General features: G+C 33.9%; 1 long non-coding RNA gene and 1 pseudogene across 1 annotated transcript; both read right to left on the bottom strand.

Moving 5' to 3' along the window:
• Window positions 1–7,129: 7,129 nt before the first annotated feature.
• LOC124897174 lies at window positions 7,130–9,644 on the bottom strand (annotated as a pseudogene).
• A 4,208-nt stretch (window positions 9,645–13,852) lies between these two features.
• LOC124897173 lies at window positions 13,853–17,968 on the bottom strand. The gene is made up of 2 exons (XR_007053847.1): window positions 17,061–17,968; window positions 13,853–14,194 (listed from the first exon to the last, which is right to left on the bottom strand). It is a non-coding gene; the product is annotated as an uncharacterized LOC124897173 (long non-coding RNA).
• Window positions 17,969–23,497: the final 5,529 nt, after the last annotated feature.

Here is a 23,497-nt window from a genome sequence, read left to right as displayed (position 1 = left end):
TGGTCCAAATGACAGAATCTGACTATTATAAAAGACTGAGAGAGTGACTGTTACAGTAATATAGGCCAAGTCTATGACCTGCTTAACCTTACTGACATAAAGTCCATGGGAAGATTTTGCACCTGGACAATAGGCATATCTGGAGTAAGATTGATAGAGCATTGGGAAATAAGAAGTGGATTAAAGACTTTGGACATTTGAATGTAGAATTTAAAGAAAATTATTTCTCTGGTCACTCCTCTATATTCATGGAGGGTTCCTTAGCCAGCATGACTCTTTCAAAGCCTTTTCGATTCTTAAATGTGCTAGCAGATGATACAAGGTTTATTCAAGTGGTTTCAATAACTTGGAACCATACCATATAGGGTATTGGGATGTACAAATTGTGGTAGAAACTTAAGATGTGTAAAGATCCTATTAGACAACTGAAGAAAGTCATAATGGGTAGCGTCGATAGTAGAATTCAAGATGCTCAGGAGAGTCTTAGTACAATTCAAATGCAGATTACTGTTAATAGTAGGCCAGAGTTGTTGGAACAGGAGAAAAGGGGACAACAAGAGTTGATGAAATGGTTAGATGTGCAGGAAAAAATCTATAAACAAAAGGCAAAAACGCACTGGATCAGGATTGGTGATGGTAACAATAAATTCTTTTTTAATCATATGAAGCATAGAGCTGGATCAAATACTATCAATACTCTAAAAAGCATGGATGGGAAGATTTTACATTCTCATCAAGATACTGAGGTTGAAGTACTGACATTCTATCAGAATTTGCTTGGATCACGTTCAAATGGACTTTCCTCGATTGATTTAACTATCATGAGAAGGGGTCTATACCTTAATAGAACACAACAGAGAAAGATGTGTGCGGAGGTCACTATGCAGGAGATCAAAGAGGCACTATTTAGCATTGAAGAAGGCAAATCCCCAGGTATTGATTGCTATACATCTGCATTTTAAAAAAAGCTTGGGAGATGGTGAAGGGTGATATATATGATGCTGTTTCAGATTTTTTTAACTGCAACAGAATGCTTAGGGCAGCCAACAATACTATAGTTGTTCTTGTACCAAAAACCAGCCAACCAGAAATTATGAGAGACTATAGACCCATAGCGTGTTGTACAACTTTGTTTAAGATCATATCTAAAATAATCTCTAAGAGGATTAGAGGTGTGCTTAATGATGTAATAGCTCAGAGACAATCTTTATTTATACCAGGAAGGTTAATTACAAACAATATCCTCTTGAGTCATGAACTGATTAAGGGTTAAACCAGAAAACATATCTTTTCAAGATGTGTGATTAAGGTGGACTTACAGAAAACATATGATTCAGTTGAATGGGTTTTTATTGAACAAACGCTGAAGGAGTTAGGCTTCCCGATATAGATGGTGGGATGGATAATGACTTATATAACTACTGTAAGCTACATTTTTATGGTCAATGGAAGGTTGTCTGATGGAGAGGGATAAGACAGGGTGACCCTTTATCACCTTATGTCTTTGTTATGGTAATGGAATACTTAAGAAGTTGTCTTGACACTCTTAGGGACTTTCCCGACGTCAACTATCACCCTAAATGCCAGAATTTGGGTATTACCCATCTATGTTTTGCTGATGATTTACTCCTATTTGCGATGGGAGATACCATGTCTATTCAATTGATGAGAGACAAATTTCACCAGTTCTCAAATACTTCAGGACTAAGAGCTAATTTCAGCAAAAGTCAAGTGTATTTTGGGGGAGTGAATGATACATCAAAGGCTAATGTGATACGAATGTTAGGGTATGAGGTGGGACAGATCCCTTTTAAATATTTAGGAGTGTCATTGTTTGCTAAAGGGCTTACTACTATGCAATGTAAACCTTTAGTTGATAAGATTACTCCTCGTATTATATATTGGATGGCCAAGCGTCTTTCTTATGCTGGTAGAGTGCAACTTATACGATCTATCCTATTTGGGGTCCAAGCCTATAAGACTCAAATTCTCCTACTCCCACAGAAGGTTATAAAGTTAATAGAGGTTGTGTGCAGAAGTTACTTGTGGTATGATCAAGCTAGTATTACTAAAAGAACTTTAATAACATGGAATAAAGTGTGTTTACCTAAAGGGGCAGGTGGACTAAATATCACTAATTTAAATGTTTGGAATCAAGCAGCAATATGTAAACTTCTCTGGGCATTAAGTTAGAACAAACAAAACTTGTGGATAACCTGGATCCACTCTTACTATATTCAAGGGGGGAGCTTACAACATATGGAGAGACCCGCCCAGGCTTCATGGATGGTGAGGAAAATCTTCAACATGAGAAATTCTGGAATAATGTCATCAATAATGAGCAGGTCGTACACAAAGGAAAGTTTAAAATTGTTGCAGCTTATAGAATACTAAAAAAGAGATAAAGGATGTAAACTGGAAGAATTTGGTATGTAGCAGTGCAGTTGAACCTAAACAGGTGTTCATACTTTGGCTATCATTGCATAGAAAGATTAGAACCAAGGATAGGTTGCTAAACTGGGGACTCATAGAAGAAGATATATGTCCGTTCTATCATGCAGAAAGGGAACAAACGGGTACCCACTGATTCTTTAATTAGGAAAATTTTACTATGCATCTCATACGCCATGTCATAGTTGTATGAGACACTTCCTATTTTGACAAATGGATCTTTGGCCCCACCTGTCAAGCAGTTTTCCTTGTCCCCTTTGCATTTTCTTTTTCTTTTTCATTTCCACTGTAAACCTTTTTTTTTCACCATTCATTTTTTGCTCTTCTTTTTTTGGGATTTACTTTTTCTTTTATTTTCTTTCTTTTTATCTTTTTCGTTCAATTTTATTGCGTGCTCGTGATATCAAGGAAAATGAAAGCTTTTCTCTTTAGTTCTTATTTGTAGATAATTTATCACCAAATTAAATTTATGTAATAATCATTGTATTTTTTGCATTTGTCTCACTTTTTTTAGGTCAATTTCAATTTTTTTTTATTATTAATTTTTCACGTGACATATTTAAAATCGCACGAGTTAAAAAGATATTTTGATATATTTTATATCTTTAAAATTTAAGATCGAAAACTTTAAAAATCTTTGTGCCAAATCAAAAATCAGACAAACATATTAAATATAAAGAATACTATCTCTATCTGTTAAATATACAAACGATCACTCAACTTATAATAATTGACCGTCAAAGTCACTCAACTTTATTTAGTTAGTTTCCATTGCTATTTTAGCTCGAACTACAGTTTTTAGTTTTTAATGATGTGACAATTCTAATTTTTAGAGAAAAAATTTAAAAATTAAAATTAATATTTAACTTTATTTAGGACCGAACCTATTTAAAATTCGATCCAATTCTTAACATAACCCGCTTAAAATATTTTTTCTATATAAAAGATGCATTTAATAAAAAAATATATGATGGTTCTCCATATTTGATATTTTTGAAATTGCAAATAGAGTTGGAATTGTGTTTGACAACAGTATTTGAGAAATAGGATATTTTTGAAGTAAAAGAATATATAAAAAGTGAAAATAAACTTAAAAAAACAGATTTTTATAAAATTTAAGTTATTTTACGAAAATAAAAAAATAATTTTTAAAAAATAAATTAAAATATAGAAACAACCCCAAAATAGTGAAAACACCTCTTGAGGTGTTTTTCAAAAATTCAAATATTATGAAAATATATTTTATAATATTTATGGCTAAATAAATATTTTAAAATAAAGTAAAAATATATTTTAAAATATTATAAATAATATTTATAGTCTAACGTATATTTAGTATCAGAAGCACAGGAAAAGAATTGAAAGGAAAAAAGAAAGAAAAGGTAACACCAATAAAGAAGAGCAAAAAATGATTTTTCAAAAAAAAAAAGAAGGTTAATAATAGTGAAAATGAAAGAAAATTCTAAGAGGAATGAGAAAACATTAGCCTGACAAATGGGGCCAAAAACTCCATTTGTCAAAATTACACATGCCTCATACAACTATGTCACGGCGTATGAAATGCATGATAAAATTTTTTCTTTAATTATTCTTTTACTAGGGAAATCTGGCAACAATTTAATTATCCTTTTACTAGGAAAATCACCAATTGGATAGGTGGCTCACATAATGTAGCTGACTGGAATGAGGAATGACAACGGGTGAATATCCAAGCTAGACGAATGAAGACGTGGGGTCCATTCTTAAAGCAGGATTAGATGTGGTAATACATAAGGTGTGGATAGAGAGGATTGCACGGGTATTTCAATGAGTGTACAAAATCAAGAGGCTATTCTGCATGATGCAAAGATAAATTTATGTACTAGACTTAGTTTCAATAGGAAGTTTTTTGAATTGTCATGTTCAATCAAGTGATGTAAGTAGTAAGTGGAAGGTTTTATGGTAGTATAGGCAAGTTGAGAGGGATAGGCAGGATGTGTTGTACGCCCTGTATTGTTAAGCATTACTGGTGATTAATAAAAATTTTAATTACCAAAAAGAAAAAAAATCAACCTTAACTAACATAACGAGACTGATATATGAAAATTGTTTGGCATATTAGCTCCACTGAAAAGAAGGATACAATAGTATTAAACACCAATACAAACTACGGCCATGCTAATCGCTGCTAAATCACACTATTAATAGAAGTGGATTCAAAAGTTAAATGTGTCGATGCGTCACCACATGAAGAGTTATTATATCAAGTGGTTAACCAACTTGTGTCTTTATTATCTCAGAAAGTCACTAAACTTTAATCTTTACTTAAAAAGTCACTTAACCTGTATTCTTCTCTTAGAAAATCACCCACCTTCAATTTTTACTTTAAAAGTTGCTCAACTCAAAATTGAGCGACTTTCTGAGGGACTTTTGAAGAAATAATTAAAGTTAAGTGACTTTCTGAGAGAAAGTCATAAATTGTGTGACTATTTAGGATATTAACTAATTATATGAATAATTTTTTCTTTAACTAACATAAATATGTCAATTTCTTACTACAAGTTTGGGATAAAACCATAGAGAAAAACAAGCCAAAAAATAAAGAGAAAAAATAAAAAGTAGGCCGTAACTGGTAAAATATAACATCAAGAAATTAAAATTTGAAAAAAAATGCTAAGATCAATCGAACTAAATGTGATCCCCCTAAATGTTCACTCGTGTACCATTAATCAGCTAATGAAACTATTTTAGCTTTTTTTTTTAGGGTGTCAATACAGAAATATATACAATATTTATAATATATGTATGTACGTGCATTTTTTCTGAGGGCCAAAATACCAACGACTCCTTATTAACGCGTGCTTGAAACCCTTGTAACCAGTCATAATGAGGATACACAAAAATTAAACTAAAAATTACACAAATACACAACTTATGTTTTCAATATTATAAAAAATCTAACTCCCTAAATATGTTACAAAATTCCAACATATACACAGAGTGATATGTATATATCGACTATGTTATGTATATTAATAGGGAGAGAGAGTAAAGTAATTAAAAAAATAGAAGAGAGTGTAATTAATTTCGGGTTGGTATTTATGTTATTTATATAAAATTAAAAGAATGTAGAAAATTAATTTAGCCAATCTAGCTAAAGATACATTAATATGTTTAGGCCATTAAATTCTTTATTCTATGACAAGTTGACAACAATGCTATGTAAATAAAAATTTGTAAAAACTTACATAAATTTCAATTTTTTGAAGTTAATTATTCCGTATCACAATTCTTCTTAATATTACTAAAAAATATTGATTTAGTCTACACAAATACATCACTTAAATTTATAAGGATACATCATACTCTTTCGTATATATCACTTAAACTCTTTCGTATATATCACTTAATTTTGTACAAATACATTATATTTTTTCAGATACATCACCAAATTTTACATAGATACATCACATTCTTCTATGATATATTCGAGCTTTTAATAGAGAGAGAAAGTAAAATCAAGATTTGTGTAACTGTTTAAAAGAATTGAAATTTTAAATAGTTATGATAAGTTAAGTAGTGATCAGGAGTGGAGCTACATGTGCTCTCGGGGGTTCATTTGAACCTCCTTCGACGAAAAATTATACTGTTTTAATACTATTTTTACATGATTGAAAATATTTTTTTATTCATATATAGTAGATGTTGAACCCGTTCGACTAGTTCGTATATTTACTTCTAAACCCCCTTAATGAAAATCTCGACTCCGCCGCTGATAGTGATATTATGTAATTTTTCTATGTATACATTTTGTAAACCTAAACTAGATGACCAAAGATATGGGGCCGTAATTTTCTCTATTTAATATCATAATTCAAAAGATATTTCTTTCTTTATAAATTTTGTACCTAATCAAATTACATCATATAATTTGAAATACATCAGTAAAAATTTATAAGATTAACCATATTGTTACTCGTCTTATTTTCCACAAAGATTGCCAGAAAAAGCATGAAGGATTAGACATATGAACGTGTATCATCAAGGCATAAACTGGCAACTACACCCTTAAGTAATCCGTTTGTTTGGACTACTGTTAATAATGAGAGCCTCACACACACAAGTCAATATCTAAAAATCGAGAAATATTTGACATTCTTGGTTTCAGTGCTTAACTATATCAATGTCACTCGTTGACATTCATTTAATTAATACTAAGGGTAGTATAAGGAGCTTTTTATCTTGAAGGCTGTTTATATTAGTCTATTGCCCCCAAAAGATTCTTCTATTATAGAGAACTTAGGGAACAATTTAGCGACACAAAATCAGCTGATACGTTTCCTTTTAAGATGAAATTACGACAATTAGGGGAAAAGGCATGTTCACAGCAAGGTCAATTTTGCTTCCAGCAGTTTTCCAGGTAATAAGGATTATGTGGTGGGCCATTTATAAAGAGTTTAAGTTATGTGCGTCAGTGCACAAAATATTCTACACTATCACTTAACTTGATCTGCCATTGCAGGTTACCCAATTATTTACATAAAAAACTAAAAAAGAAAAAATTAAGTAACCTGCAATAGCAAGTCAAGCTTACATGACAGTGCAGAATATTTTGTATACTGACGGGGCACCAAAATTTAAATTCTTTATAAAACCACATTCCACTACTAGCTTATCATAATTCTACTTGTGTAAATACTATTTAAGAGCAACAAGGAGAAAAGCAGCAATGGCACTCCAAAGATGGAGTAACTAAAGCTCCCGCTATGCCCGGGTCCGGGGAAAATGTTCACAACAAGACCATCAGCTCTGCTAATGAAACCCAGTCGATCGAAGTATTAAGTAACATCTCCAAAAAGCGCAATGGTATCCAGAGATCGAGATTCAAGAATTTACTTTAAGCTGCAGCTGGATATGTCGGAGAAGGAAGACATGGAAGTTCATACAAGGTCAGAGTTACGTTGTTAAACATCGGTCACTAGGATTAAGGGCTGGGTAGGTTCAAAGGATAATGTCAAGGTGGATTAGAGGATACATCAACTGAAACATCCTCTTTCTTTTTCCCCTTGTTGCTTCTACCGTTTCAAGCAAGAGATGCTAATGATTATATAAGTAACAGCAGAATGGCAGTCTCTTTAAACATCCGTCGTATATTTTGGTCTTTCTGCGGAAAACTCACTATATTTTACCTTGTAATAAATCAATTCCCATTTGAAATTCAATCAAGCAGTTGAAGAATTAGTTTCAAAACACTTAAATTGAAGCATAGTAGTAATAGAAAGCATCTTATACCCTCCTCCTTTTCCTATAGACAGGTAGAAGATGGTAACACCGCCTAGTAAAGGTGACTGTGTCTCAATATCAGGCTGGGCACCTTCTTTCTCTTCAGTTCGTTACAGGAAGAAGAAGAAAGACAAAGTTCTATCCAGTTGAGGATCATTAGATGTTGAACAATTTCTAGCAGCATTCCAATACAACAAAATTAAGGAAGTATAACAACTAATAGAATATCTTTTGTCCAATTATATGAAACAACAAAGATACAGCAACCAGTTCGATCTGAAGGTAAATGATACTGTAACTATTTAAATTAAAAGCATTTGACTTTATTGTTAAACAATAGTAACATATAGCATAACAAACAGAATAAATAAAGGACTTAATACGAAGTTGGTGTTACCCAAATAGGAGGACAAAACGAACTGAGGGAAACACCATCGTAATGCGGCTGGATGCTGCCATCTGCTACGTCCGCCTCCTTCTTCATAGCAGAGGTATGATTCAAAACAGTCGTCTGTAAAATAAATATGATTGGGCTTGATTCCTGGAAATTGAGAAGCTTGGACTGAAAGAGAAGCATTAGCACCCAAAAAAAAAGCCATGTCTCCTAATTCCTCAGTTTCAGTCACTTTGCCAGTCACTAAATCGACCTGAAAAACTCGAAAATCTGTTGTCCCATATGTGAACTCACCGTCCCCCAACAATTCGCGTTCATCCGGCCTCAGCGTCAATGGAAAGCTATCGCAATCATCTTCGATTGGCCTAACTCGAACACCATATCGCGAAATTACAAATAATGATCCTAGTGATTCTAGGATGTACAAGTGTTCTACAACTCCTTGAGGTTCAAATGGTATCTGCGCTATGATATGACCTTGAGGGCCAACAACATCATCAACATCACAAACTAGTACTTCACCCGAATAATTCACGGTATAAATTTTGCCATTAAAATACAGCAAATCGACAAATAGATTCTGATAGGTTCCTTCCCAAACAACTCTAGTCTATCTCAAATCTCCAGGTCTCCAGAAACTGAGGAACCCCATGCCCCCCTCAATGACCACGAAAACGTAATCGGATGTATGAGAAGGACTAGCTGATAAAACTGCCTTGCGAATAAAGGTCCATCATCCAGTCAGCCAAGTGATCGTCGGGATCGTCATAATCTAAGGTGGTATTTTGATGGGGCAATTCAATGTGAACATCAGAGAAGAGATGTAGCAGACTAATTTCACCCTCGTCAGCTCCTACTGTGATAAGTCAACCCATAGACTCCATACATCGTTTTCTGCTGGCTTTTGGAATCCTCTTCTTCAAGATCATGCCATCATAAAGGCTGAAGAATCTTCGAAAGGAATTTCCCTCATTATCTTCTTCTTCCGCTAACATCAGCCAAGGAACTCTTGGTAGGTCACTGTTAAAGTTGTTCTTGGTGGCTGCAGAGTGCCATGATTTGCAGAATTTTATATAGTCTACAATCAAATTCAAACATCTACCTATCAAGACCAGCAGATCATATGGAAGTTCCGACCAATCAGGCACGTCTTGCAACATGTTTAAGGTGTACTATAGGGTCTCTGAACAGCTGCTTTTATAACAATATATCGCCAATTCAAAACAAACTTGGGATTACAGCAATTGAAAATCTGTAGAATGGAAAAAGCTATTTATGAACAGTTCATGACCCTCGACAATAAACACTATGCTTCAGTGATTTATATATGAATATTTTACCGTACTATTGTTTAGTATTAGGTTTTAAAAGATACTTGAGGAATAAGTAATTAATATTAAGACTAAAATATGAAAAAAAAAAATTCCCTTTTTTTGTGGGACACTGACAAATAAAAACTATCAACAAAGTTGGAAATAAAAGCCTCCCTTCGTAGTATCTTTTTAGCTTCTTTCAGCATAGGAACTTCATCCGGAAATAGCACCATCCATTTATTATTAAATTATAACTAATTATAATTAAGAATATTATTAAATTTATATTTTTCTAACTTTATTAATTAATGAATGAATAGTTTTAAACTAATCATTATATGACCCAAGTGAGTCAAGCCGAATAGGCTCAACTGGGTCCGAACTTTGACCAAACTTTTATCGGGTCAAACTAAGCCGAGTATACATGCCAACAGAGCCGAGTCCCGAGCTAGCTCGGCACCTGAGTAGAAGCGGAAGGATCATATAGTTGATTGACCCAGTCCTTCACCTGTTAGATTTATTTTTGAAACACTCAACTTAATTCTCTTTTTATTGATAAAACCATAAGAAGCAAGAAGTAGAGAGTAAAGGTTAAAGAAAAAGAATGAGAGAGAAACTCGGAGTGACCGAAGGCAAAAGAGAGAGGAAGAAAAGCGAAGAGTGATCGACAAGCAGAGCGGCAGCACAAAGAACACATGTAAAAGGCGAAAATGTCCTCACTTTTGATGGGGCAAATGATCAAATATACCCATGCACTATTCAAAACGGTTCAGTGTAAGACTCCTTATGTTTTTGGTTCAAAAATTCTCTTGACCATTATATTTTTGGCTCAAAATTACTATTCCTCCTAACTCCAAAACAAGAAAAAATATTCCTGTTAGCAAGAATTTTGTCCAGTTTTCATTGCACCACCGTTAGCAAGAAAGGTATTTTTAACCTAATTTGCTCATTGAAAGATATTTTTGAGCAAAAAATATAACGGCAAGGACCTTTTGAGCCAAATACATATTAAGGGTAAAACTATTCCATTTTGCATAGTTCAAGGATATATTTGACATGTTTACCCTTTTGATTTAAATAACTAAAGGCAGAAGTCTCTCCAATTTTCACTACACAATGTATAATAACTTAAGTTGTGGTCGTCCTGCTATTTGTGCTTCTATAATAGTAGAAGAAAAGAAAAATATATTTTTTAACGTATGAACATGCAATTTGAAATCATAATTTCAAATTTCAAATTCTTTAAAATGCACTATTTGAAATTTTAAATTATATTTGATTTCCTAATTTATAATACTTGGCCCATAAATTTAAATTTTGTAAAAGAAAAATCATTATTTTAATGATGAAAAACTTTACAAGTTATGAAACTTAGCAGGAGAAGATTTGACATGATTGATTTGAAGCTAACGTGAGGGATAAATCACATTTTAAACATAAAGGAAATAAGTCACATTTTAAACATGAAAAACAAAACTAATAAACGAAAAATACAGGAATAGTTTTTACTCTTCTCCCTATTTAAGGTAAGAAAGTACAACTATTTAAGGTACATATATGGAATAGAATTTAAGTTTCTATACTGTCAGGTAAACTTGACCTACTATTACAGGTTACTCAATTCTTTTTTTTTTTAAACTTTTTTTTGTAAGAAATTGAATAACCTGCAATAGTAGATCAAATTTACCTGATAGTGTATAATATTTATACACTACCGTTTTCAAAACTTAAACTCGATGGAATATGCCCATACATAGGATCTTCCAAAATTGAGTCTTAATATCACTACTTTGTATAAGGAACTATCTCTTAAAAGGCTGTTTATTTTAGTCTACTGCCCACAAAAGATTCTTCTATTAAGGGCAACAAAGAGAAAAGCAGCAGTGGTGCTCCAAATTATAGAAAGAATTGTTCACAAAAAAAACCATCAACTCTGCTAATGAATCCAGGTTATAGTATTAAGTAACATCTTCAAAAGGCCAATGATCATCTTATCAACTATTTTCAGTTCCATTTGGTGAAGAGATTGAGATCAAAGAATTTACTTTAAGCTATATAACTGGATATCACAGAGAAGGAAGACATGCAAGTGTCGGAGATGTGTTTAAAACCGAAAAAAGAAAAAAAAAAAAAAAGAGGAAATGCTACAATAGTTCGTTGAAATGAGGATGTGGGGTCCATTATATTAAACAAAATGAAATAAATATAGAAAACAGGGAGCAAAAAGAAGTGGGCCCTACCCGCTTTTAAGTGGATACACAATGTAGTAATCAAAAGGTGGATTGGGCTTATTGTTCAATGGGCCGAAGTGTACCTGCATAGTCAATTATGGGTACAACAACTTGAAACACCGACAACTATAAAACGTCCAAAATATCCAATAGCTAAGAAACAATACCAACAACCACTACCTATTTGCTAACTCACACTGTTATATATGTTTAATAACCTGTAATGACTAAGAAGATAAATTATGACATGTTATGGTCTTATATATAGTAAAGATTAAAATGAAAGCAAAATATATTGAAAAAAAATTGATATTGAAAAAGATTAGCAAAATTCGACTGTGAATAATTAATTCTCTATACACCATGACACAGTATTATGCTCCAAAATATTAATCCCCACCCCCAAGCAGATGTAAGAATATGCTCTTAGCTCTTTTATCTGCATCGTATGCTCTGATTTCAATGATGAATGCCTCTATAAGAAGAGAGTTTCACGGTCACCGTGCAGCAGATGCCACACTCATTGTGGTTTATCTAATATCTTACCATGAATCTCAACATTGTGCTTCTGTATTCCTGAGACATGTGGCCAGTGAAAACATGTTATGTTGTTGTCCCATGATATAATTTAGTTTTAATTTAATTTTGTAGAAAAAAATATGTACGAATTTTTAATGTACTCAGAGAGCCTGTTGATAATTTAAGGCCTGTAGATATTAGTACAACGTCTCCTATTTATAGATCTGCGCCCATCTTTATACGATTGGATACAAAATTATCTATTTTTAAAACAGGAAGTAAAGTAGCAGGTCTTTTATCCCTTTATCGCCGTGGAGGAATATTCAGACTATTCGGGAGAGCTGAAGTGGGGAAAACAAGATTTATTATGAAATTAATTAATAATATTGCTAAAGATCGCGAGGATGTATTCAAAAACAGTGTGGATTTTTATATAAGAAAGGATAAATATTTAATTATCACAAGTATAATAAATTTTGTAGAAAAAAGTAATTGTTCAAGTGCGGTAAATCTTGTCCCATTCAAGGTGTGTAACCACTGAGCCAAGGAGACCTTGAATTAAAAGGGACAAACAAAATTTTCAATTAGTGAGCGTTTTCAAGTTTTAAAAATTAGGTAAAAGGGACAAAAAGATTTTAATTTTTTGTAAACATTTTCGCTCCAAAAACTTTGCATAGTTGTCGAACAACTTTGATAGTTGTTCGATAACTTTACAAAGTTGTTCAGCAAGTATCAAAGTTGTTCGACAACTTTGCAAAGTTGTTCAACAACTGCGCAAATTTGTTCGATAACTTTGATAGTTGTTGAGACAACTAATGCAATTGTCAAACAACTGTTTCAGTTGTTTAAACGACTTTATTTTTTTAATTTAATAATATTGTGGAACTCACTTATCCTTTTTTTTTAATCAAAAACTTGAGAGGATCTTTCAACTCATTTTTCTCGCGCGAAGGGGAGCTCATAGTTAAGCAGTGCCATTTTCTTGAAAATTACTGTTTGCGCACAGTATTAATATATATAATTGTGTATATATTTAGTAAAATCACTTGACACCCCTTCGCTCACCCCTGGTCACAACGGTCAGAAATCAAAATGGGTAAAAACTGAGTATTCGCCTTTAGTTATCACAATTATTTCCTCGTTTCTTTTTAGTTGTTACTGTTAACGTTTTGAGAGTTGGTTTGATTAATTTTTTTTTATTTAAATTAGATTTAGTTAATTTTAAAATTAAAATATTTAAAGATTATACGAAAAGTACTATAAATTGAATCTTTTTCTCATATAAATACGATGAAAAATCATATTATGTTATAAAACAAAAAAGAATAAATAAGAAGAATAGAAAAAATAGAGAAAGTAATTTTTATTTCTCTTGAAGGATGAGAGGTTATATGATTGTAAATACAATGAACAAAACCCCTATTTATAGGGGAAATTTACTTCTAGTCTGAGTAAAAGACGGATGCTTCAAATCCTAATAGATATCAAAGTAGATAAAGACGGATGCTTCAAATCCTAATAGATATCAAAGTAGATCTTAATAGACATTCACCATAATGTAAATACATTTATAACACTCCCCCTTGAATGTCTAATTGGTAGATAATGTGCCTCGTTAAAACTTTACTAGAAAAAATCCAATAGGAAAAAAAATCTAGTGAAGGAAAAAGAGTACACATCTCTAATAATACGCATTTCGGTTGCCTCATTAAAAACCTTACAAGGGAAACCCAATGGGACAAAACCTCAATAGGAAAAAAAGAGTATAGCGCGTATCAACTCCTCCTAATGAGAACATCCTTGACCTTTACATCTCGATCTTGTACAACATCTTCTTGAAAGTTGCAATTAGAAAAGATTTGATGAATAAATCAGTCACATTGTCAGTTGAACGAATCTGTTGCACGTTAATATCCTCATTCTTTTGTAGCTCATGTATGTAAAAAAACTTTGGCAAAATGTGCTTCGTTTTATCTCCATTTATGAATCCTTCCTTAAGATGTGCAATGTATGCTGAATTATCTCTGTATAAAATTGTGGGTAGATTATCATATTTCACACCACATTTTTCTCAAATGAGATGTATCATTGACCTCAACCATACACATTCTCAGCTTGCTTCATGAATAGCTATTATCTCAGCATGATTCGATGAAGTTGCTACGATAGACTGCTTTGTATATCTCCAAGATGTGGCGGTGCCACCACATATGAACACATAGCCTATTTGAGACCGAGCTTTATGCGGGTCAGATAAGTACCCAACATCAGCATGACTAATAAAATCAGGACTGCAATCTTTAGAATAATACAAGCTCATGTGTTTTATCCCATTTTGATGTCTCATAGTAGGAACAGAAATATACCTTGCTAACAAATTAACTGAAAAGGCTATAGGTCTTGTAGTATTTGCAAGGTACATGAGTGCATCAATTACACTAAGAGATAAACCAGAACTGATAAGTAAGACATTCATCATTGTTTTGTGAAGAAATTTTGACTTTTTGAGAGAGTCACCACTTAATTTTGAAAAGGAATTAAGAAACCTTTAGAGAGTTACTTCAAACGATTCAAAACAGGAAAATCATTTAAGTTAGAGATTCTGAATAAGCGGTTCCTATTAACGTTTTAGGAAGGTGTTAGGCACCTAAAACATCCACTAACTTACGGTTATTCGAACTGTTTGAAAATCGTCTTTGATTAACCTTGAAAGAAGTTGATTTTTGAAAAGAAAGCGATTTTAGGAATATTTTGGTGTTTATGCAAAACCAATTTTTTAGCGACTTGACTAAGGATTTAACTAGGTTCACAAAACACGTAAGGCAAACAAGCATAAAGAAAAAGGAGAAAGGGAGAAAGGAAGGGATTTAGACCATTGGGCCCAAATCAATGAGACCTATCCTAGTCTAGTTGGGCTTTCGATCTATTTTCACTTGTTCTAATCTAGTTTTCGAGCGTTTGGCTTGAGTCTCGCTCCACCTGTATTAAATTTACAACTTTGGATTCGTGGTCAAGATGAATGAATAAAAATAATAACTGAATAAATAAAGACAACAATAATAAATGAAATGGAAACCGAGACTTTCAAGTCTCTTGGTCGCTTCAAATGTGGGTTTTTAACCCGTTCTTCTTCTTTCGATTCCTTGTATTTTCGTGTACTATAAGATTGTCTACTTAGGGATTTCAAAATTGACTCATGAGGGATTGGCTCCAATGGCCCACATCGATAATGCAACAATGGGAATAGAGTCCATTTAGACTCGGAATGTTTCCACATACAAAAGGAAAGAAGGAAAAATAAAGTAATTAATACACGTTCAAACTAATATTCAAAAATACTAAAATATCATGCATCTTATTTAATAGCGGGCAAATATTAAATATATGAGATGGGCACGTTAGTTTAGCGAAGTTAAAACTTCAATCAAAAGTTCAACAGGAGACAATTTACCTATTGGTCAGGGCGCATTCGAATAAACTTACTGAGCGATAAAAGACCAAATTTATGCACAACATGCAGGAAAATTTAATAAATCAAATTCACATTAGGAGTATTTCCCTATCTGCTTGGGCATAACAGTCTAATGAGAAACCAAATTCACATGATGTCTAGGTATACTTATCCTCAATGAACACTACAATCAGGCAAACGGACAAATTATTTACTATCACATAAGCACTTAGATAATCAAAGAAGCATTTAGGTGAAGCACAGGTAAAGCTTGACTAGAAAAATTTCCTCAAAGTAGAACAAATCAAGGCTAGTCAACTTATACAGTGTTCTACAAACAAACAGTTATATTGGATACAGTACAAGAACATGAAATGCACAAAAAATATCCAATCATATGAAAATATTGTTACTTCGTTATCCCACAAAATAATTCACTGCAAATAATGAAGCTTTGATGCCGATGAGGATGAAAAGAATATTGCCACAGGTGATTTCGAACATGAACTACAATGGATAGAAAAACTAGCCAACATTCTGACAAACCATATGTTGAAAAGTAACGCTTTCTTCAGCACTGATAGGTGCAGGCAAATGAATAAAGCCATGAATCAACTAACAGAAGCCGACTTATTAAATGGACTTGGATTTCAAATACCCTTTTTAGTTTTCAGTTTCAGACGAATATTCAAATCGATCCTAAAGATTAATAAAGAGATCATGTTAATGAAATGTAGGTTCAGCAAACAACAAACTCAATGTGGTCCATCCCTTTAACGAACCTTACTCATAAAGAGAGCTTAGTTTACCGAGATGTGAATCCACCACTAACTAAACAGTAAAAAAGGTTTAGATTTTACCTAAATTTTAACCTCTATCTTAAGCATATGAGACTTACTAACCAACACAAGTAGCCAAATTTTCCCCATTTATACATTTGAAATTATGAAATCCAAAATTAATATTAGTTGAAAAATTAGCAACTTTACACACCACATCTATGTATACATGACTGACACACAATTGAGTTTCATACATTTTTAAGCTATTTATGCATCTACTTGAACGAATGCAAGATGAAATGACACAAAATACACTCAATGTGGTCCGGCTATTCAATGGATCCTACACATATGGAAACTTTGCACACCAACAACTAAAATCGCACAAAGTTCCAATCTTTACCTGAATTTTCAACCTCCGACCTAGGCACATGAAACTTACAAACAAACTCAACTAGCCAAAAATTTTCCAGCAAACATATCGATTCAAATAAAGCATAACGACAACTATCATGAACGCCACCTATGGCTATTAAAGCCATCTACCAGCAATCAATCTTAGCACACAATGTTACCAAAAAAAAAAATTAGTTATCGCTACAGAAAATTGAAATGAAGCAGAAAAGATCGAAATTTAAAACAGAAAAGGAATGTTACCTTTTGGAGAGTAGCAAAACAGGACCACGAGTTAATCGTCAGGATATTGATCACCACCGGAGCTTCACTACTACTTCGATGATTTCGACCAAGTTTCAAAACAAGAACAGGATTTCTACTAAAGAGTTAATATTTCTCCAAAAGTTTCCTTTCTTTTTCCTTTCTTCCTTCTCTCTCAATTTTTCCAAACCAAGATTTCTCTCAGAAAAACGTACCCCCCAGCCTCTCAATCAATTTTTCAAACCCAAAATTTTGAAACCTAGAATTTCCAGCCTCCAAAGAACCCTAAAAAAATTCTTCAAATTTTTCATCCCCAAACTTAGAACCCTAGAGCCAATCCTCCAAAAAAAACACCTTGATTTTTCGAATCCAAAAGGGAAGAAGCAGAAAAAAAATCCCCCTTCCTCAAAGAACAAGAAACTTCTTATATAGGAGATGAATAGGGGTCTTCTTGGGACTTTTGAAAACGTCCGAATTTTAGATTCCCCCGACAGATTTCAGAATAGCAACCAATAGAAATTGGGGAAGTGGATCATTACCCTAAGGACCAATGAAATTTTACCAAATATGTACGAAATCGTACGGATTAATCTAAATTTTTAGGGATTTAAACGCTTGGAGGAGACACCTAGGCGTGTTTCTAGAAGATTTCTTGTCTTTTCCGCATGCCAACTCAACGGGTCAAAGTCGGGTCTATTACGGGATCGGGTACAACTGTCGGAGCAGTCCGATTTTGGATTTGGACAGGTTTCGCCGTTGAGGAAACATGCAGGTGGGTTGAAATTGGGTCTGATTCGGGTTGATGGTTCACGATGTTGAAGACGTTGATTAGGATTTGGCTGGTGTTAAGGCTGAAGGTCGATTGTTGTTGCTGATTTTTGTTTTTCCTTTGTTGGTTTGAAAAGAAAAAAGATAAGGGGTAAAGGGTATTTGGCTGGACCGGGTCATATATTATTGGGCCTGATATTGCTGATTGGAGAGGAAAAAAATGCATGAGAATGGGCCACTGAAGCTGGTTATTGCTTGGGCCTGTAGAATGGTGTTAAAATGAGTTTTAATTTGGGTTATTTAATAACCCCTATTAAATCTAATTGGGTTATTAAATAAACCCAACTAAAATTAATTAGATTAGAATAATCATAATTAAATTTAATTGGATTAAGAATAACTCAAATTAAATTTAATCGGATTAAAATAATTTCAATTAAGAAATGGTAACTTTTGGGATTAAGATTGAATTACAATTTAAACGACTTATTTAAATTATAACCAAATTGAATATCTATTGGTCAACTACATTACAATTGAGCCAATTGGATTTCAATTGAGGTCATATCAATTCGTTCGCTAAATTGAATTGCAATCTGGCACGAATTAAGTAACAAATTAACCTCAAGTTTCTTAATTTGATAAAAATCCAACAAATATTCCTCCAAATAAAATATTTTGAGAACAAGTCATATTTAAAATCAAGACTTTATCCATTTGGATTAGTTTTCAAGTTTAATCAATAAAAGTCTAATTTGATAAGATATTCATTTAAATAACAAAATGTATAATCATTAATTAAATGATAAAATTAACTCAAATAAACATTTTAAATTATATTTATTTGAATAAAATAATTGTCGTGATTTTATCTTAAAATTGAAGAAATTCAAAATTAAATTGGATTATGGAGGACAAAAATTAGGTGTCAACAACTACGCCCTCCTTTTGGATAGGATGGATACAAGTAATCCTTGGCAAAGGGAGGTTGACGTTTCTAATTTTTGTCGGACCACAAATTCGAATCTGAAAGAGGTTGGTTTTCACACAAGTTTCTTAGAATTATGACCGGACCTCGATATCAGGTTCCCTACATATCTCAGGTAATATGAGAATTCAGGCCACTTGTAGTTCATAAATCATGAGCATGATTTTCAAGAAAATTCACAAGCTATCTTGGTTTTAGAGCTTTTGATAAAACCAAGAAGCTGGGGAATAAAGGGATTATGGGGGAGGTTGGAATGCAGTCGAGTTTTCTACATAGATCTCAGCCTACATATCCCCAATATTTTAGGGAATCAGGCTGCTTGTAGTTCGACTCAATCGGTAGGAAAGATAGTCTTTTATTTCAGATGATCTTTGGCTCAGGATGAGTGACAAGTTGATCGAATTTCGGAAAAGAGGCCTGTAACCTCTTAAACATGAATGTGAGATCCTTCACACCCATAGACAAGATCTTACCCAGACATAATTTCCAAACTCTGAGTATGTTGTCACCCGACTTTGAAAGAAAGAGAAGGTTACCCTCGGCATGAGTTGAGAATTATCTCGGAGTTGAAGCTCAGAGTTAGAACATCCAAAAATACCCACATGCCTTATAATAAGGGTGTGGTTGGATGGTGGTGGTAATCATCCTATAGCTCGCGTCCAAAGAGTTTGACGTCCCTCTCTAGACTATGTCTCATTTTGCTGCTAAGAAAGAGTTCCACATTGTGCTGTGTCTTTTTTGGAGTCGTCCGCACCTGTGGGTTTGATTTGAGATTTTCATCCCCTCGAATGCTCTCGACAATATCTCAAACAAAATTGTTAGTGCTAAAAATAATTCACGAAAGAGGCATATAGTTTTTTTATCATATCTCCATGTGAGTTGTTGTCTAAGAAGCGAAGTCATCCTTCCATGTACCTGTTTGAAATGAAATAATTGGCAACGACAAACACAACAACCATCTTGGTTGTTGTATAATTATGACGTTTATCGGTTGAATATGTCTTCAAAATGGGGTGGCCCTTTTTGGTACCGACGATACTTTATGCAGAATAGTCCCTACAACCGTTTAATCTTGTGCTGGTATGGCAACCCTTTTGGTTACCTATATCACTTTTGTATGTGGAATGATAACCTCTCCGGTTATAGCCGATGATGGATTTATAAATTTCTCTTAAATTGTCAATCTTTGGATAATCTTGCGCATTATTTGATGTTGGATACGAGGCAACTTACAGATATCCTTTGAATTGCTAGCTTTTAGGTAATCCTGCACATTATCTGACCTTGGATAAGAGATGGCTTACAAATATCCCTCCAATCGTGAGCTTTTAGGTGTTCCCACACATCATCCGACCTTGGATACAATATGATTTATAGATATCACTCAAATTGCTAGTCCTTGGGTAATCCTGCACATAATCGATCTTGGATATGATGCGGCTTATAGAGAACCCTTGAACGTATCAATTTGATAATCTCGCATATTCTCCAGTAAGTATTTAGTTGCGACTTATGCATAACCTCCAGACTATCAATTTTTTGGCGATCTTGCACACTATCCGATTAGGATGTTGTTGTAACTTACGTATGACCTACAGGCTATCAACTCATAGGTGATCTTACTCACTATCCTATTTCAAATAATATGACTTATAGATGATCCTCAAGTTGTCAATTTCTAGGAAATCCCAAATACCATTCGTCTTTAGATGGTGACTTAAAAGTATCTCTTCAAATCGTGTGCTCTTGATGTATTCAGATGCTGATTCACAAAATGATGAGATATCCTCGATGCCAGCATTTATGTCTCACGTGTCAACAGATATGAAATACTGATTATATCCTCGATGCGAGCATTTATGTCTTGCGTGTCGACAGATAGAAATGCTGATGATATCCTCGACGCCAATGTTTATGTCTTACGTGTCAACAGATATTGAATGGTGATGATATCCTCAACGCCAGCATTTATATCTTGCGTGTCAACAGATATGAAATACTGATGATATCCTCGACACCAGCGTTTATATCTTACGTGTCTACAGATATTGAATGCTGATGATATCCTCGATGCCAACATTTATGTCTTGTGTGTCAATAGATATTGAATGCTGATGATATCCTCAACGTGTCAACAGATATTGCATATCCCTCTTAGCAATAATATACAATGGCCCTCTCGGCGATGATATGAATGGCCCTCTTGGCAATGATATGAAATGACCCTCTTGGCAATGATATGCAATGGCCCTCTTGGCAATGATATGCAATGGCCCTCTTGGTAATGATATGAAATGGCCCTCTTGGCAATGATATGAATGGTTCTTTCGGTAATTTTAAAAACAATTTCACCTGAATTCATTTATCAACGTCTTGCTTTCTACATGTACCTGTACTCAAGGTAGACAATTAGTAGACACAAAGTCGCTTTTGCTAGCGACCATTTTTTAGAAAAATTCTAAATACAATGTTCGTAAAGAAAAGAAGACGCCTTTGTTTGTCTTCCATGACCTCAAAAAATGGGATGGATGATTCAAATGGTCCTCGATAAATGGGTTTTAAACCCATTTTGGGCTACCCAAAAGTACCATTCTTAAGCATTATATGTTCTGGAATGACTCCCAATTTGCTTGGGGATTCTTTGAAATCATCACTCATTTTTGTGTATTGATCCATGCATCCACAGAAAAATAATTAGTTTGAATAAAACTACTCCTTGTTGACTTTCTTGTCTGCTCGGTTTGCTCCTCGCCATCTTTCAGGTGCCCCATCATATTGGTACCTCCACCCTTGACTCTCCATCTCGATTGATGTCTAGGAAAGTACTAAATAAAAGATTTGTATAAATTGTTGAAAGTAGTCTTAATTTTTAGAAAATAGCTTCGAAAGCTTCTATAAAAACTTTAGAAAATCTCTGTCAGTTATGTCATGTACTAGCTCAACGAATGTCTTCCTCTTAGTTCTGACTTTATCCAATGATGGATTTCTAAAACTCATTATCATTGCTGGAGGGTTCTTCAAATAGTTCTGTCATAGCCAAAATTTAAGTCCACCTAGATTTTGTCGCAGCTAGTGACTTTAAAGGTTTGACTTTGCCCTCTGGTGCTGGGGAATTTGAAATACATTTCAATATATTAGTGAAAATTTTGAAGACCTCCTCAAAATTTCTGCCCCAATTTAAAGTTGTTTGATATGATATTAGCTCGAGAGGATCCAAAGTCTTTGTTGGTTTTTGTTCTCCTTGTTGGATGTCGATCTTCCTCTTGTGAATTTTTGAGATTCCTTCTCAAAAATTCTGCCCCAGTTTTCATTTTCTGGGGTTATATGACCGAGCCATTGGGATGCCTACGTATCCCGTTGAAGCAGGAATCAGGTCAAATGTAGTTCAGGACACATAGTTCAAGACTACGCTAAGGATATATAGAAAAATCTATTGGGTTGATCAAAGCCGACATAGGCCGCCTGCGTATCTCATTCTTGAGAATTCAGGTTATCACGTAGTTCATACATAAAAGGAAAGGATAAATTTTCATAAGGGATTGACTGAAGCCGACGTAGGCCGCCTACGTATCTCATTCTTGAGAATTCAGGTCAAACGTAGTTTGTACACAAAGGGAAGGGGTTCTAGGCAATTACATATCATAAAATTGATACTATTATAAAGACGATTACAAATAAGCCAAGAAACAAAAAACTATAACATATTTCAAGCATAGTATATCTTTACCGCATCAGAATTGATTGGTTTGGTGCACTCTTGACTATCCATCTCAAGTAGGATTAGGGCTCCTCCAGGTTGGGCTTCTTTTGATTTTCACATTCCTCTGTATCTACTACTAACTGCTCCTTATCACCCTTTCTGTTCATTATTATTTCCTTCACTTTGTTCGTCTAACCCTTGACATGACATGACATGACATGACATTGGCAGGTTTTTAAATTATTGCAACCAAAATAAACCATGCTAGATAATCATATTTTTAAAAAATAACTTCTTAAATATAGGGAGGCCTTTTGGAAAATAAATAAAAACTATGGCTCATGACCCACACAAATATGGGCCCATGCCTTTTTGAAAGTTGTAAAACACGAAATAAAAATTTGAGACATAAAAGGGTGGATCACGGGGCCTCTTTCGGATCATCACCGATTTTAAAAACTATTAGTAATTGCCCTTTTCATCTACCACGATGGGTGACGGGTTATGAGTGGATTAGAGGTACAGTTTTGCAAGGCCTCCTCTGATGCAATCTTTTTCACCCCACCGGACTTTGGTAAATCATCTGGTAGAGCATTGCATCCTTTGAACAGATCGCTTATTCCATCCCCAAGACCATCATCGTTTGACATCTCATGTACGGGAAATGACTGGTACAAGATCGGCAAGGGCCTAAATAGACTCTCCTTTGAATTATCTTCGATCTTATTTTCTTTTCTTGATTGATATCTTACTCCACGCTTAAATGCTCTTTCCGGGACCATAATAGGCTTAATAATTCCTTCCGAATTCTTACTCAAGGCAGCCACAACTTTCTCTAACATTTCCACTCCTTATGTCTTTTTGGAGTTTCGTGAATCCACATTAGATATTATCTCGCTAGATACCCATTCACATGTTATTTCGATCATGCTAATCGTGGCTCCCTCATGATTAGGCAATGTGTTACTAGCAACATTTGGT

This window comes from Capsicum annuum, chromosome 3, assembly GCF_002878395.1.
Source record: "Capsicum annuum cultivar UCD-10X-F1 chromosome 3, UCD10Xv1.1, whole genome shotgun sequence".
Lineage (NCBI taxonomy): Eukaryota > Viridiplantae > Streptophyta > Magnoliopsida > Solanales > Solanaceae > Capsicum > Capsicum annuum.
The sequence above is the reverse complement of the archived record's forward strand: the minus strand, read 5'-3'. Positions and strand labels throughout refer to the sequence as shown.